At 47.9% G+C, this 13,564-nt stretch overlaps 1 protein-coding gene and 1 long non-coding RNA gene across 6 annotated transcripts in view; one reads left to right on the top strand and one right to left on the bottom strand.

Moving 5' to 3' along the window:
* The window catches only part of LOC135899974 (irregular chiasm C-roughest protein-like), an 872,345-nt gene that overhangs the window by 613,879 nt on the left and 244,902 nt on the right, over positions 1-13,564 (bottom strand). For 4 of the 5 annotated variants that reach the window (XM_065429388.2, XM_065429389.2, XM_065429392.2 and 1 more), the window contains one exon: positions 12,812-12,850. The exons of the other annotated variant lie outside the window; for it this stretch is intronic. The gene's annotated coding sequence lies outside the window, so the exon portion shown is untranslated. The remainder of the gene's footprint in view (positions 1-12,811; positions 12,851-13,564) is intronic. 5 annotated transcript variants of the gene reach the window in all.
* LOC135899977 (uncharacterized) overlaps positions 1-13,564 on the top strand; it is a 322,265-nt gene that overhangs the window by 243,283 nt on the left and 65,418 nt on the right. The gene's annotated exons all lie outside the window — the stretch shown is intronic.

Raw genomic sequence — 13,564 nt, 5'->3', positions numbered from 1 at the left:
ACGAGGTGAGGGAGATCGGGCGTAGGTTCTCCAAGCTGAGAGGTTTGTTGGCCTTGGGGATCATGGTGATGTCCGAGTGTTTCCACACAGCAGGCAGTTCTCCTTTCTCCCAGCACTCATTGCAGTAACGGAGGAGAGCCTCGGTGGCCTGCTGCGGTAGGTTGCGTAGGTGTTTGTTAACGATCCTGTCTTTACCTGGGCTAGTATTTCTAGTCAGCTTGGATAGGGCTACGTGGATTTCGGCCTCCGTGAAGGGTCGGTCGAGTTCTGGGTTCGGTTTTCCAGAGTATTCTTTGCAGCGAGTTGACGCGGTAGAGGGTGCATCTCCGCATAGTTTCTTTTGTAGTTCTCGCAGGAGGTGTTCTTCTGATCCGGCGTGGTTGTGGATAAGACTGTGAAGATGTTGCTTCTGCTTCGTTTTGGTGGGTTCAGTGGCGAGGAGTGCACGTAGGAGGTGCCAGGTCCTCTTCGTGCTCAAAGTCCCCTGTAGCTTGTCACAGAAAGCGTGCCAGTTCTGCCTGACGAGGTGTTCCGCATAGTCTTGAGCCTGCTTGGTAAGGAGAGCGATGCGTGTTTTTAGCTTTCTGTTAAGCTTTTGTCGCTTCCATCTCTTCAGGAGGCCACTTCTTGCCTCCCAGAGATGTAGGAGGTGCGCGTCGACCGCGGGTGTATCGGCATCGAGTCGTATGATCTTGGTGTGACGTTCTGCTGTGTCTAATACATTTTTGAGCCACTCGTCAATGTCACTTATGCTTGCTCCGGTATCTAGCTTGTCCCTGAAGGATTTCCAATCGGTTAGCCGTGCAATTCCGGTCTTGGTCTGTTTACGGGTGTGTGCTACATCTAATTGGAGAATATGGTGATCGCTACCTAAGGTTTCCTGGAGTCGACTCCACTCTGCCCAGGGGACGTCCGCAGTAAAGGTAAGATCGGGGTTTGTGTCCCTGGAGACGCTGTTTCCAATTCTCGTGGTCTGGAAGGGATCATTCCAGAGGGTGAGTCTGTGTTGCTGTGCGGCATCGTGCACTCTAGCACCCTTCTTTGTGGTGGTAGGATAGCCCCATGCCGTGTGCGAGGCGTTAAAGTCACCCACTATGGCGAGTTGGTGTCCATTCGTGGATTTCCTGATTTCTCGTACAAAGTGATCGAAATCTGGTAGCTGGTCGCGAGGCGGGCTGTACACGCTGGCCACGAATAGGCTTTTCTGCGTCTTTTGTTGCGGTAAAACCTCGATTAAGGTGTGTTCGATCTGGGTGTTCTCTATGTCATGTTTTTGGGCTGTCAGAGTTTTCTTCACCAGTATGGCAGTTCGTCGGGTTTGTGCATATGTGGCGTATCCTTGCAGTCGGACATTCTGCGTATTCGTTTCTTGTAGTGCTATGACGTCGGGTTGATTCAGCTTGACGAATTCTTGTAGATTGGCGTGTCGAGGGCGGTATGATCGACAGTTCCATTGCCATATGCGTATAGTAGAATGCTGTTTCTTTGCCTTGTGGTTAGGAATCGCCATCGTCGATGGATTCGAATTCGCGTCGGCGATCGCGTGTGGGCGAGACCGAGCAAGAATCGCTGCGGCTGTTCGCCCGTGCCTTCTTCCGACTCGTGGGGCGCGAATTGTCGAGCTGTGCCTTGGTGATGTAGTTGTTCTTTACGTGCGCGATAAAATTGGTGAGCTGTGGTGCGATCCCATCTATTTTGGCGTTTAACGTGGCGATCTTGTTTTCGAAGGTAGCGGCTGTTTTTTCGACTGCTGATTGTACAACTTTTTCCAGTGTGGCGTGAATGTTCTTCATAAAGGCTTCTTGAAATATCAGGCACGTTGCATCTACTATGGCTTCAACGTCGGCCTTAGTCAACGTCGTTCCCGACGCTCTGTTTATGTTTTCGAGCTCCTGGCATTTTTGATGCAGCTTGTCTGTGAGTTCTTGTTGCTCTTTGCATTTTTGAAGCAGTTTATCGGTGAGCTCTTGCTGTTTCTGTTGACTACGGAGTAGCTTGTCTATGAGGTTTTGCTGGCTTTGCAATTGGCTGTGCTGATTCTCCAGTTTGCTCTGCTGGTTCTGCTTTTTGTTTTCTAGGACCCGTATGACTGCGGCTTGGGCCGATGCATCCAAGCTGCTCGTACCACCCGAGTCGCTCGAGCCGCTTACCGCGTCGGCGTAGCTCGCGCGCTTGACTGAGCGGGAGCGAGAGCGGGAACGTGAGCGCGAAGCACTTCGCAGTATTGGCTTGGAGCTGCTGCGTCTAGGGGAGCTGCTCGCGCTGGTGGCCGAGGTGCCCAGCTCCGGGAACTCTTCACTGCTGGAGTTCCAGTGGTTGTCTCTTTCTTGTAGTCTGTTAAGGCGCTGTTGGCGTATATTGTAGGGTGGAGGACTTGGCTTCAGTCTCTTCTTGCACTCTGTACTTGCGGTTTCGTGCGCTTCTCCGCAGAGCTTGCAGGTTGGTGTGCAGTCATGGTCTTTTGGTAGTCCAGTCTTGCCGCATTTGTAGCAAAAATCTGGGATCGCTTTCGGACAGACGTCTTGGCGGTGTCCCATGTTGCCACAGGTGCGGCAGTACTGCACTGACTTGCGATATGGTCTGCAGCGGAAGTCTACGCTCTGGAAGACGATGTAGTAGGGAACGTGCGGTCCCTCGAAGAATACGACTGCCGCGGTCGACTGACCCATCATTCGGGCATGAAGAACGGTGTAACGCGCCGGTGCTCGGATTCCTGCCATAAGTTCTGCGGTGCTTGTTCCTGGTATGAGGCCATTGATGACTCCTCGGGAGACGTCGTCAGGAGTTCGTATGTTGCCTTTGACGTTGTGGTAAGTGCCTCCGAGCTGTATTCTGTTGATGCTGACCAGCAGCTTTGCGTCTTCCTTGTCGGCCGTGCTTGCGATGATTAAATTTTCGATTCTCTGTACTTGCACGCGTACTTTGTCATTGAAGTCCTGCTGTGATAGTCCACTCGCTCTACCGATGGCGTGCACGACTGCGACGGTATTCCATTTGGCGAGGTCGAGACCTGCTTGCGGGCGGTAGACGATCTTAAAGTCGTCAAGCGGCAGGGGCGGCATCCTGGGTCTGCGTTGTTGGTGTGAAGGTGCTGCATTTGGCGTTTGCTCATCGGTTGGTTTTTTTGCCGGCGTCTTTGAATTCAAGGTGTCCTTCTTGGCTTTCTTGTTTCTTGTGATCCAGGCGCTTTCGGCTTCGATTGTTCGGCCGCTTTCTGCGTCATAGTTCCAGGTACCTTCCCCGGTGTTTTCTTCCGTCCGGTCTGTTTGCATAGCATTTGCTTCATCTTCTTTCTGGTTTGACATTTTGCTTGCAGCAGCTCGGCTCATCGTAGGGGCTCTTCGCCGCGGCGTGGGCGAGCGCTCGTGTGCTCGTGCTCACGCGGCGCGCGGCGCGCGGAGCTGGTTCTGGCGTTAGGCTTAACCGGGCGTGGGGGCGGTCTTTGGGAATAACGCTTGATATCTTGTGATACGGGGCACTCAACCGAAAGCGGCTAGTGTCCGCCGGTTTCTTTCGTCTTGCCGGTCGCACCGGTGCAAAACTTTGGTTCGTCACTGGCCTTGTTCCGGGGTGAGAAGCACGAGAAGCGGGAGCCCATGTGAGAGACGTCGGTGCTCCACGGCCCCCTGGCGGGCAATCTATGAGTTCTAAAGAAATTATGAAATTTCAGTTACTTTCGTGTTGGAGCCATTTATAGGTTACAAAAAAATTCTACGCAAGTACTATAGAGAGCAGAATCTTTGTCGTAGTAGAGAACGGGTGTTTAGGAACATATTCCTGAAGTTAATGTTTCTGGGATGAAATTTCGACAAGGAGCTTGTCTTCATCAAGGTTCCGGGAAGGTAAGATAACCTATAGCCAAAACATTCGAATGAAGTTGAATTTACCTCATATATCTCCCATTGTATGCAAGGTAATATAGTTAATACTGATAATTGTACGTAATAGCACCCATCCAGTTTATGTGTCCCTTCTTCTTCCGCGCTTTTCCCGCTGCCTGGTTTACTGTGCTTAAAGGTAATATATATTTCTGGCCGTAGCATCGCTCATGTATAGATGAGATGCTCTACGTACAGATACATCGTATGAAAGTTAAAAGGCGGTGCCTAGCTGCAGTCAAAGGCACATAGGGACTCAAAGAATTCAAGATAGAACGCTACCTCGTCCCACTTTAACCGAAACAGACAAGAACAGAACTGCGAAAACTGTAACGGCTGATCACATTTCTTGAGCACGATGATGGCAGATGTTTTTCGGTCTAAAGATTATTTCAGCCACCCTACCAGAAGATGAGCTGTAGACTCCAGATTCTTGAATGAATAATCAACATGAGTCAAGAAAATGAACGAAGAATGCACTAACCAGCTTGCTAATTTAGCAGCGTTACTTAGAACTGTTCCAGGCACCATGCGTTTATTGTGTCTGAATCTTCTCTTTGTACCCCGTTTATATTGCAATAGTAACATTTACCAACAATCTAGCGGTTAGCCAGCCTACCCCTAACACAAATGCATGCTCTTCAAGATGCAAGCCCATTGCATGAAGCCAGAGTGAGGGCTGAACTGTCACGAGCATGCGTTCGCAAGCATTAAGAGCGTGGCAGCCTGAGCCTCGTTTCCACGTTTTTTTTATAACAGTCGAAGGAACAAGTGTTTCAAGCGGAAACAATCGAAATGATTGCACACCCAATGTGTGCACAATTGTCGGAACGCTCAGGCGTCGGTACGCTTTGTGCATTTACCGTCAACAAAAGAAGCAATGTAGCTCGATGCTTGGCAGGAGGAAAAGGAGCAGCACAATTGCCCTTTACGCGCCCCGAGGCTCCCCTCGCTCCCACTCCTGGCGATGCGGATACGTGCGCCGTATTGATCAGCCAATTGCGCAGTGCGTGTTCGCCTTTTCTTCCCGGCCTAAGCTGAGAGGGCCTCGCAACACGCGGACAGGGATCACGGCAGAGCGACTTGTTACTCAGCCCCGCTGCTTGACGGACAGCTCGGTGCGGGCTTCTGTTTTGTTCGTGCTTTCAGTGCTCTCCTTATTCACAGCAGCCACGCTCTCGTGCGTGTCAAGCTTTTTTGTTTTTCCCGTCTGCGCCAAGTACAAGCAGGAATTACCGGCGCGTGGCACCTCGTAACGAGAAAAGAACAGCGTTTCATGCTCGAAGAAAGGTGTGGTAATAAAGGATCTGTTTTCTGAACGCCTGAGATGGGCGACTGGAAGCCAAACCCACACAGACTTTATCCTCAAATCGCTTATATATTGTTTTGCAACTATACAGCGTTTACGTTTAGAAAAACTAGGAAGACATACGTTTCAGTGCTTATTACTTATCATAAGATTGTCTTTCTCGCCTCGCCTCACATGATTCCTGAAGTATGCTCTGCGGAAGCTAAGTAGGAAGGGCTAACTGGAGTACACTGGACCTGGCTGAAGCAATATGCTTCTGGCTACTGCATATCGTGATATAAATTTGAAATTAGGATTTAAAATTGTGCTTACACCATCGACGACGAATATCGATGTAAGTGTAGCTGAACGTTTTCATAAAGCTATTTGCATTATTAAAGGAATGGGGCACTTCAAGGCATGCATTGGTTGCAGTGAGGATGTTTCGTATGTTGTATCAATTCGTAATTCCGTGGAGAATGGAGCAGTTAACCAGCACATCTGTAGCGGCAGTACGTAGAAGGCTATACATACGGGCCGTTTCGTCATACATATGTTGCCCCCAGAGCCGCGAGCGCCGGCGTGGATGGCGACAGACATCCTCCTCTGTTGCAGCTGTCACAGGGGGAGAGGACGGTGAGAGAAGAAGAAGGCTGTTCTTTCCCAACGCTCCGAAACAGTCTGCAGTCTCCTCATAGCCCTAGCGCGAGAGCACGTGCATCTCAGACAGCTAAAAGATCTGGTATTCGGCAACCAACGCGCCCGGCAACGCGACGGTGTCAGAGAACGCGCCCTTTGCATGGACGCCTTTGCACCGTCGGTGAAAGTCCGACGAGCGCCAACCACCGAGAACGAAAATTACCGAAACAACCAAAGAAAGCTAGTCACATTAAGATAGTATTGTGATAAATATAAAGACAGGCAGCTTTAACGCGCAAACGCACTATAGATACTCACAAGAGCAATAGAGGGAAAACTAAATGCAACAACAATAAACGCCAGTCCTTGTACGTACGTGAAATCGTCATGCGCTCAGGCATGACAGCACGGCCACCACACTATGCGCGATTTCCGTGAGCGTTGTACAAATTTTTATTTTAGAATGTTATTTTCGTTAAGCTGACATTTTCTAAGTATTGTGGATCCCCTATATGCTCCAAAAGTCAGGAACGTGTGAGCTAAGCAGATACATACCAGTGCAACTTTTGAAGCAGCGATAGTTTATTAGTTAAACCTTCTGTATTAAGTTAAGCATAAGAATGCAATACGTTTGCAGATTGTGGTAGTATGGGGCACTAGAGCATACGTTAAATCCATGATTGTCTGTTCCTAATAGATAAAAAAAATATGAGCTTCTAATAGCGTATGCCCACACACACTTTTTTGTTGATTTCACAGAATAAATAGAAGAAAGAAAACAAAAACATTACCATGAATTTATAGATTTGCAAGACCGCGGTGAAGTGAGCTGTATGGCAGAAACCACAATATTGTTGTTGTTTCTTTGTTCAAGTAGGATTGATCGAAGGCGTATTTTTTTTTTCTTAGCAGTTAATCGTAACGCATATTCCAGCAACTGACTAAATTTTTCTAATAAGCTTCCTAAGTGGCTAACTTACGGTCTATATTGCAATTTAGGAGATGTAACCGGTGTGTTCTAAAGGCATTTCCACTGAACGAATTGTCAGGATGGCACCAGCCTCAACATATGTGCCATCAAACTTGCGGTAAAATGCCCTATGTACTGCCAGAGAAGGAGGAGGAGAAGGAGGAGGAGGAGGAGGAAACAAAGAGAGACGGCAGGGATGTTAACCAGAAATGCCAGAAATCCTACTCTGCCGGACGGGAAAGAAGTAATAGAAAGATAAGATAGAGAGAGGGAAGCGATGGGGAGGAAAACCGCGGTGAGCTCACGCACGCACGCGGTGGGCCCGAGCGAGTCAAAGGCGTTCACATAGGCCAGTCACCCTCAAGAAAGGCAAAAGTGCCTTTATAGCTTTATGAGCCGACAAGCGATGGGGACGGTCTTCAAGTAGCACCTGCACAGACAACGGCGGATTGTCGAGTCATCGCAATACAATAGGTAATGTTTGTCTTTCCGACTGAAATCGATTACAATGGCACAATAAGCGTTCAATATGTTCTCTTCCACGCCGCAAACGTCTCATGCAGCACGGTCCGTCATTCCAAACAAAGTAGTGTACCCCTTCTTGAAATCCACTCCCAACCACAGCCGGTATAGAAGCGATGCCTCACGTCGGTGAAGCCCAGGTGGAGGTCGGAGTTGGAGCAAAGGGTTCAGTTCGCAGAACCCCGTGCTCCTTATATCTGGGGTGTTGCAATCTATTAAAGAGAGCTTGCGTGCCAGGTGACGGAGCTGGCTTGCAGCGTTTGTCCTGGAAGGAGGAATGGGAATCCTCTGTTGTGCTTGATGTGACTCTCGGGCAGTCTTTCCTGCTTTATCATTTCCACTGATTCCGCAGTTGCCAGGCAACCACTGGAATATAATTTCGTGGCCTTTCTGTTTGACGTCGTGATGAAGTTTGACGATTTCGTGTGTTAGCTCTTCGTGAGCTTCACGTCTGAGAATTGACTGCATGCTGTGTAAAGCCGGTCTCGAGTCGGAAAGCACGGCCCACGTACCAGGACTCTCTGTGTCAACAAATTAAAGTGCACTGCACACAGCCGTAAGTTCTGCAGCCGTGGACGTCGTGACATGTGACGTCTTGAATCGCAATGTTACTTCTCTTGTCGGTATAGAGGACATATTGTCGTACAACTTGGGGACACATACTTGAAACGTTTGTCATAATCAAGCTGAAAAAATCAGATTAATATTTACCATCTGGGATTTTTTAACGCACACGGAAATGTAAGTACACGTGCGTTTCTGTATTCCGCCCTCATCGGAGTGCGGCCGCCGCGGTCAGAATAGAACCAGTGACCTCAAGCTCAGCAGCTCAACGCAATAGCCACTGGGCTACCAAGTTGGTATGCCTTTCTAATCAAGTGGTACGACCCTTAGATTGCAATATGTAGGGCAAATTAACTAGTTAGGAAGCTTTCTAGTGAAATTCTGGCAAATAGTTTCAGCCAACTGCGCATTTATGTTTCTCTTGCAAATACTGGGTAATATTTCGAGTAATACAGCTCAAGGAGTAGAATTGTGCTTTCTTTCAAATAGAATTTTTAAAAATTCTATTATATAAACGAGAACGAAAATGAGTGTTTTGCGTGCTAACATGACGGAAATCAGGGTGCGTTTGTTTGCAATAAATATTAAATTACCATAAAGAAAGGTACGTCAGATTGAAAGAAATAAATACAAGACACTAATTACCAACGTACTTCGGAAATAGAAAAAAAACAACAACAAAATAGGACTGAGTTTATAGCTTCCGACATCACCGCGTGTGTTAGGACAGCCAGCAAATAGATAGGGCAAGAAATTGTCGAAGCAATAGAAATAGAAAATCACGCCAAAACGGGTCGACCAACGCCTTCCAAGAGTGAAAGTTTCTCAACAGATTTGCGGTCACCGGATGATGAAGTTTACTTATTATTTTAATGCTATTAAGCGAAAATCCGGCGTTGTAGTCGGCGGCGTGACCAAATGATGGTACCTAAAATACCGGCTGCAAAGAGCGAAACCGTATAAAAAATACTCGAATTGAGATCAAATGCTTCAGGCATGCTTCAATTCCTGTAAACAAATTAGCGCATTTGCAAAGAAGAGTAGGTAAATGTCGGTCTGGGTGGGAATCAACCCGGGCCCCCGGAGTGCAAGACGAGCACGCTTACCGGTCGCCACGACGGTTCGACGGTTCTGGTTGGCTAAATGTGTGCCTAGTGCGTTCATCATTGGGCACGTGACGACGCATCCAATGGGTAGGAGGTGGCGCCACGTCATGAGTGTATAAAATGAGCATAAAAAAATTCGCAGTTCCACCGGAAAGGCTGAAGCACCGAGTGCGATAGCAAATTAGTGGATAGATGTACGAGGCAAGGATAATAGTTTTAGCGGCCGTACAAACTTCTAAACATTCCCTTACTAACTAAATTAACAAATGATAGAATATGTAAACCTGACTCAACGAGGGCGTGGAAATAAAGAGACACACGGAGAGAGCACTGTCTTTGTGGGTCTGCGTCTTTCGACGTCCTTGTTCAGACAAGCTTACACATTCTATCATGAATTCAAACCAACTAGCCCGTCAACGTGTCAGCACGGTGTCACGCGCGCACAGGTAAACATGAACACACATCGCTCGATGACAGCTAAAAGTGTCTGTTGAAACGCTGGAGCTAGGTATAGCGGCAGCAGCCACAAGCCAATTGACCTCCGTGCATCTGTCGCTTAAACGCGTACGAAACGTCGAAAGCACATCGCATACGAAGCTACCGGTACTACGTGCACTATGCAAATATCGCAGATCGCTTTGAAGAAGAGGATGAGCAAGTCGCAGACCGCACACAAGACACGCGAGCGCCGGCAACGCGTCCCTACGGCGTTCGCCAAAGGTCTCTGCTAAGGCGTCCGAGATTCGCGTGGCCAACGCCGTAGTAGACGCCGCGGTAAACGCTGCAGGGACGGCGGGCGAGGAGGACATCGAGGAACCGTAGCAGCCGCCGGAAAAGAACTCCACTCGTCCCTCGCCTCGCCCTCCTGCCTCGCGAGCCACAGAAGAAGGCACGCACCCGGGCCGCATTCCTCGCTCGCGCACGCGAGATTGACCCGCGTTCGCCAGCTCACCCTCGCAAGCTTTCAATCATACGGAACCTCACGGCGACGGCAGAAATGCGCCTGGAGTTTCCATATAATTGCTATCGCAATAATAAAAAGCATTAATGTCCAAATGAGTGCCGCTGAGCAGTCTTCCGAATTATGAACTCGTCGCGGGCAAGCGAAGGCGTTGAGGCGCTAGGCGCGTTTTTCATTTGGCTTCATAATTAAAAACAGGGTAAGGCGTGCAGACACGGATGCAAGAGAAGCAGACAATACGAATGCTTCTTCTCTTCTCTTTTGTCCGTGTCTGCACGCCTTACCATTTTTTGCATTACGAATCCTTACCAACTGGCTCAGCTCTCTGTCATTTTGTTTCATTTGGCCTTACCGAGGCGCAGTTAAAATGCAGGCGAGAGCTTGCGCGGACAAGGAACGCGCAGAAAGAATAATATTTCACCAAAGCGACTATAATGTTTTCGCATTCCCACAGGTAAGCTGCCTGAAGTGTCTCTGCCGAATTTTTTTTTTATCTGGAGGATTGCCACCTATCTGTATTTGTACTGGGAACCGACATCTCATATGAGAGGGTTTTATCAAGCAATGGAATATCACAATGGTCGACCAAATGAATGAGAAATCTTTTCTTAAGTGGCTGGCTTACTGGGCAAGCTCGCGACAAAATGTGGTATGCTACGACAAGTTACGCAGTGAAACTTCAATATAGGAAATCTTTCTTTCTCTTTTTTGTGAACTAATGGAACATTTAACAGCAAATGGGGTACAGGCAACCGGGCGCTGACTGCAGGTAAAAGCAACAATAAAAGAATGTCCTCGCGGATCCGGTTTAAGGGCAAATTCTTCTGCGCCTGTTTTCTCTGCGGAAAAGCTTCTATATAACGCTCCACTTGGCTGCCGTTTCGCAACGTACATTTCGTGGTCCTGTGGCCATGTTATCTTTAACATTTGCGTCTCACTTTTCCACACAGTATTTGTGCACGTCCGATAAGGTCTTCCTGAAGAAAGGTAGCTCCTTTGTTTTCAATCATTTTGGCGAAACAAGCGCAGGAGTGTTCGCGCAGACGGCCTTCAACGGCAGGCGGCTCTAAACTGGCTGCGGTGAAAGCAGCAGCAAGAGCGCAATGCGCAAGCCCGGGGAAGGAGATCGCGAGCGGAGTTTTACTGCTCGTCGCGGCACGAAGGGTCGGTAAAGAGGCAGCCAAGGTGGCGGCTCCTTATCCGTGGCTTTAAGCTCGTCGAACCCGCGCGTGCATGTCGTTGCGCTGATTGCGACGACCGTGGCTCTCGTCGTAAACGAACGAATACCTGCGAAGATTGCGACTCACCGACGCACGCGATTCGCGAGGCCAGACAGCGAACCTGCTGCTGCACTTTTTTCTGTAACTTTCAGTTTTAAGAAATCGGTGAGAAACCGGTCTCGCGAAAGCGGATTCAGCTACCAGATAAAAACGAAAACGTGTCGCCTTATAACAGCTTGCAACAAATCGATTTCGTCTCGGTTATGGTGCGAGCACAAATGGTCAAGCAACTCAAAATTAACTTTTTTCTTGTACCGTATTCCAGTTTCTTCTTTCTCATTTTTGTAAGAAAATCACCGCGCAAACAGTCCGTACAGATGGTTAACCAGCAAAGCCAAAACGTGCGGCCCCGGTGTTTATCACGGGGTAATTCCGACGGTTCATTAAACCACGGCTTGGTAGGCTGCCAAATCTTCGGTACCAAGTCACTGCTTCCGCTAGGCTGCACGAGCCTGTTCTTGTGCCCCTGTTGAAGCATCGTTATGGCGTAGACGAGCTCGTTCCCGGTTCTGGCAGCGGCGTTGCTGATTGAAAGCTGCCTGCTACTCAGGAGCACGTATGGCGCGTGGCCTACCCATTTTGGAGCCGGAGAGAAACTGCTGCGCGCGCTCGGTTGCGACGGAGAGCGACGACGTAACTACTGGCGCAGCCAATCGTATGCCTCTCTTTCTCTCTTTCCTTTCGCGCATGCGCATGAGGTTGCGCCGGAGGAGTTTTCAACCTACAGACGGACGGTCGGACGAATCGGCAGTCATATACAGCTTCACTCAAATATCAAACAATACCAAGCGATCACCAATCCTCGAATAAGCACCTAGTTTTCAGGTCGCCACGACACTATTTTAGGCATTGAGAGCACTCACGCCATATTTCAGGTTTTATTCTCAAGTATGACAAAACAAAAATCACCAATGTTGTTGGCTTTACAGGAAAAAAAATGGATGTCAGCAAGTGCAGCATATAGCGTGCACTGAGCAAAATACACAGAACGGGTCTGTGATTCTTTCGTTAGGCCGCCGTTTAGGTGCTGAAAAAATGTTACGAAACTTATGTGCCTCATTTATTGATCTCATTTACGTTAATAAATTTATTTGTGTCTTTTAATGATCTCATTTTCTCAGCAGTTTCTCTAATTCCATAAAGATGTACAGTACCCGGCGCTACCGCTACATAGATCCTCGTACTGGAAACTTCATGGCGCAGCTTGTATTATTATACGCGTACATTATTAACTTTAGCTGTACAAAAGCTTTATATCTCTTCTCCTTATTACCACCGCATCAAATATTTTTAATGTTCTCAGGCTCTCTAGGTTTTGGAATGGCATTTGAACTATTAAATTACCCTGATTTTGCTTCATAAAGCTCTATAATTTATTAACACACAGACGTGCTCAGTATAGGCGTTATTGAGGACAGCGGCAAAAGTAATGACGACGAGCACAGCAACTACACAGTAGATAATGAGCTAAATGGTTTGCTTAAGTGTTGCAAAAGAGCAGAACAAATTGAAACAGATAGTTCACTTCACAGGCTACAACCGAAGCTGCACGATGCCTGCACACGTATGAAAAATACAGCTAACCTAAAGCTGTTGATCTCACCATTGAAAAGCAAGCCCCTTCCATCGGTGCGCTCCTTTGCTGCAAGAAATCAAGAGAAAGAATACAGAGCAACGTTAATACGCGTAAAAGACGCCCAAAACGCAAGAACATGGAACTGGGCGAGTTGGAATAGTTTCACAGCATAGCAACGCAAGAACTGAAATGGATGAAAAAAGAAGGAAAGACCCGACCGCACCCTTTCTGCTGAAGTTCTATTGGAATAATGTGAACAAATGTAATGAGAAAGACAGAACGAAATCCGCCAAAACTAAAAAAAAATGACAAAGGCTAGTGCAAAGCACATAATAGATAACAAGATATGCGGTTAAGTATGATGGGGATCACAGCACTCACCGTCTCTTAGGGAAATGGAGGACTCATTTACACGTCTGCGCGCGTCTCTGGGTATGACACGCCTCCGCGATTACATGGATCTCTTGACCCGTGCTTGCCGTGATAATGGAGGCGTTGTCAAAATTTGGTGCTTTGCGGTACAAGCGACGATGAAGTCTTAAATGATGTCTAGGTTAGTGATGAGTGCTGTTCGGGTAGATGCTAATATAACATTCAGTGCTGCCAATACAGACTTTACCGCAAGAGAACGGCATACGTTGTAAACGAGGCCAGTAATACAAGGTGCAAGCTGAAGGCATGTTTCACCTAAAGACCATTTGGTGAAACGCCGCACAAACGCTGTCAAGCTTTTATGTTTTCTTGTTTTCTTTTTTTGTCAGTAAAAAGTGACGTAAACTT

The sequence above is a fragment of the Dermacentor albipictus genome, chromosome 4 (genome assembly GCF_038994185.2).
Source record: "Dermacentor albipictus isolate Rhodes 1998 colony chromosome 4, USDA_Dalb.pri_finalv2, whole genome shotgun sequence".
Classification (NCBI taxonomy): domain Eukaryota; kingdom Metazoa; phylum Arthropoda; class Arachnida; order Ixodida; family Ixodidae; genus Dermacentor; species Dermacentor albipictus.
Note: the sequence above shows the minus strand (reverse complement) of the source record. Positions and strands in the feature narration are given on the sequence as shown.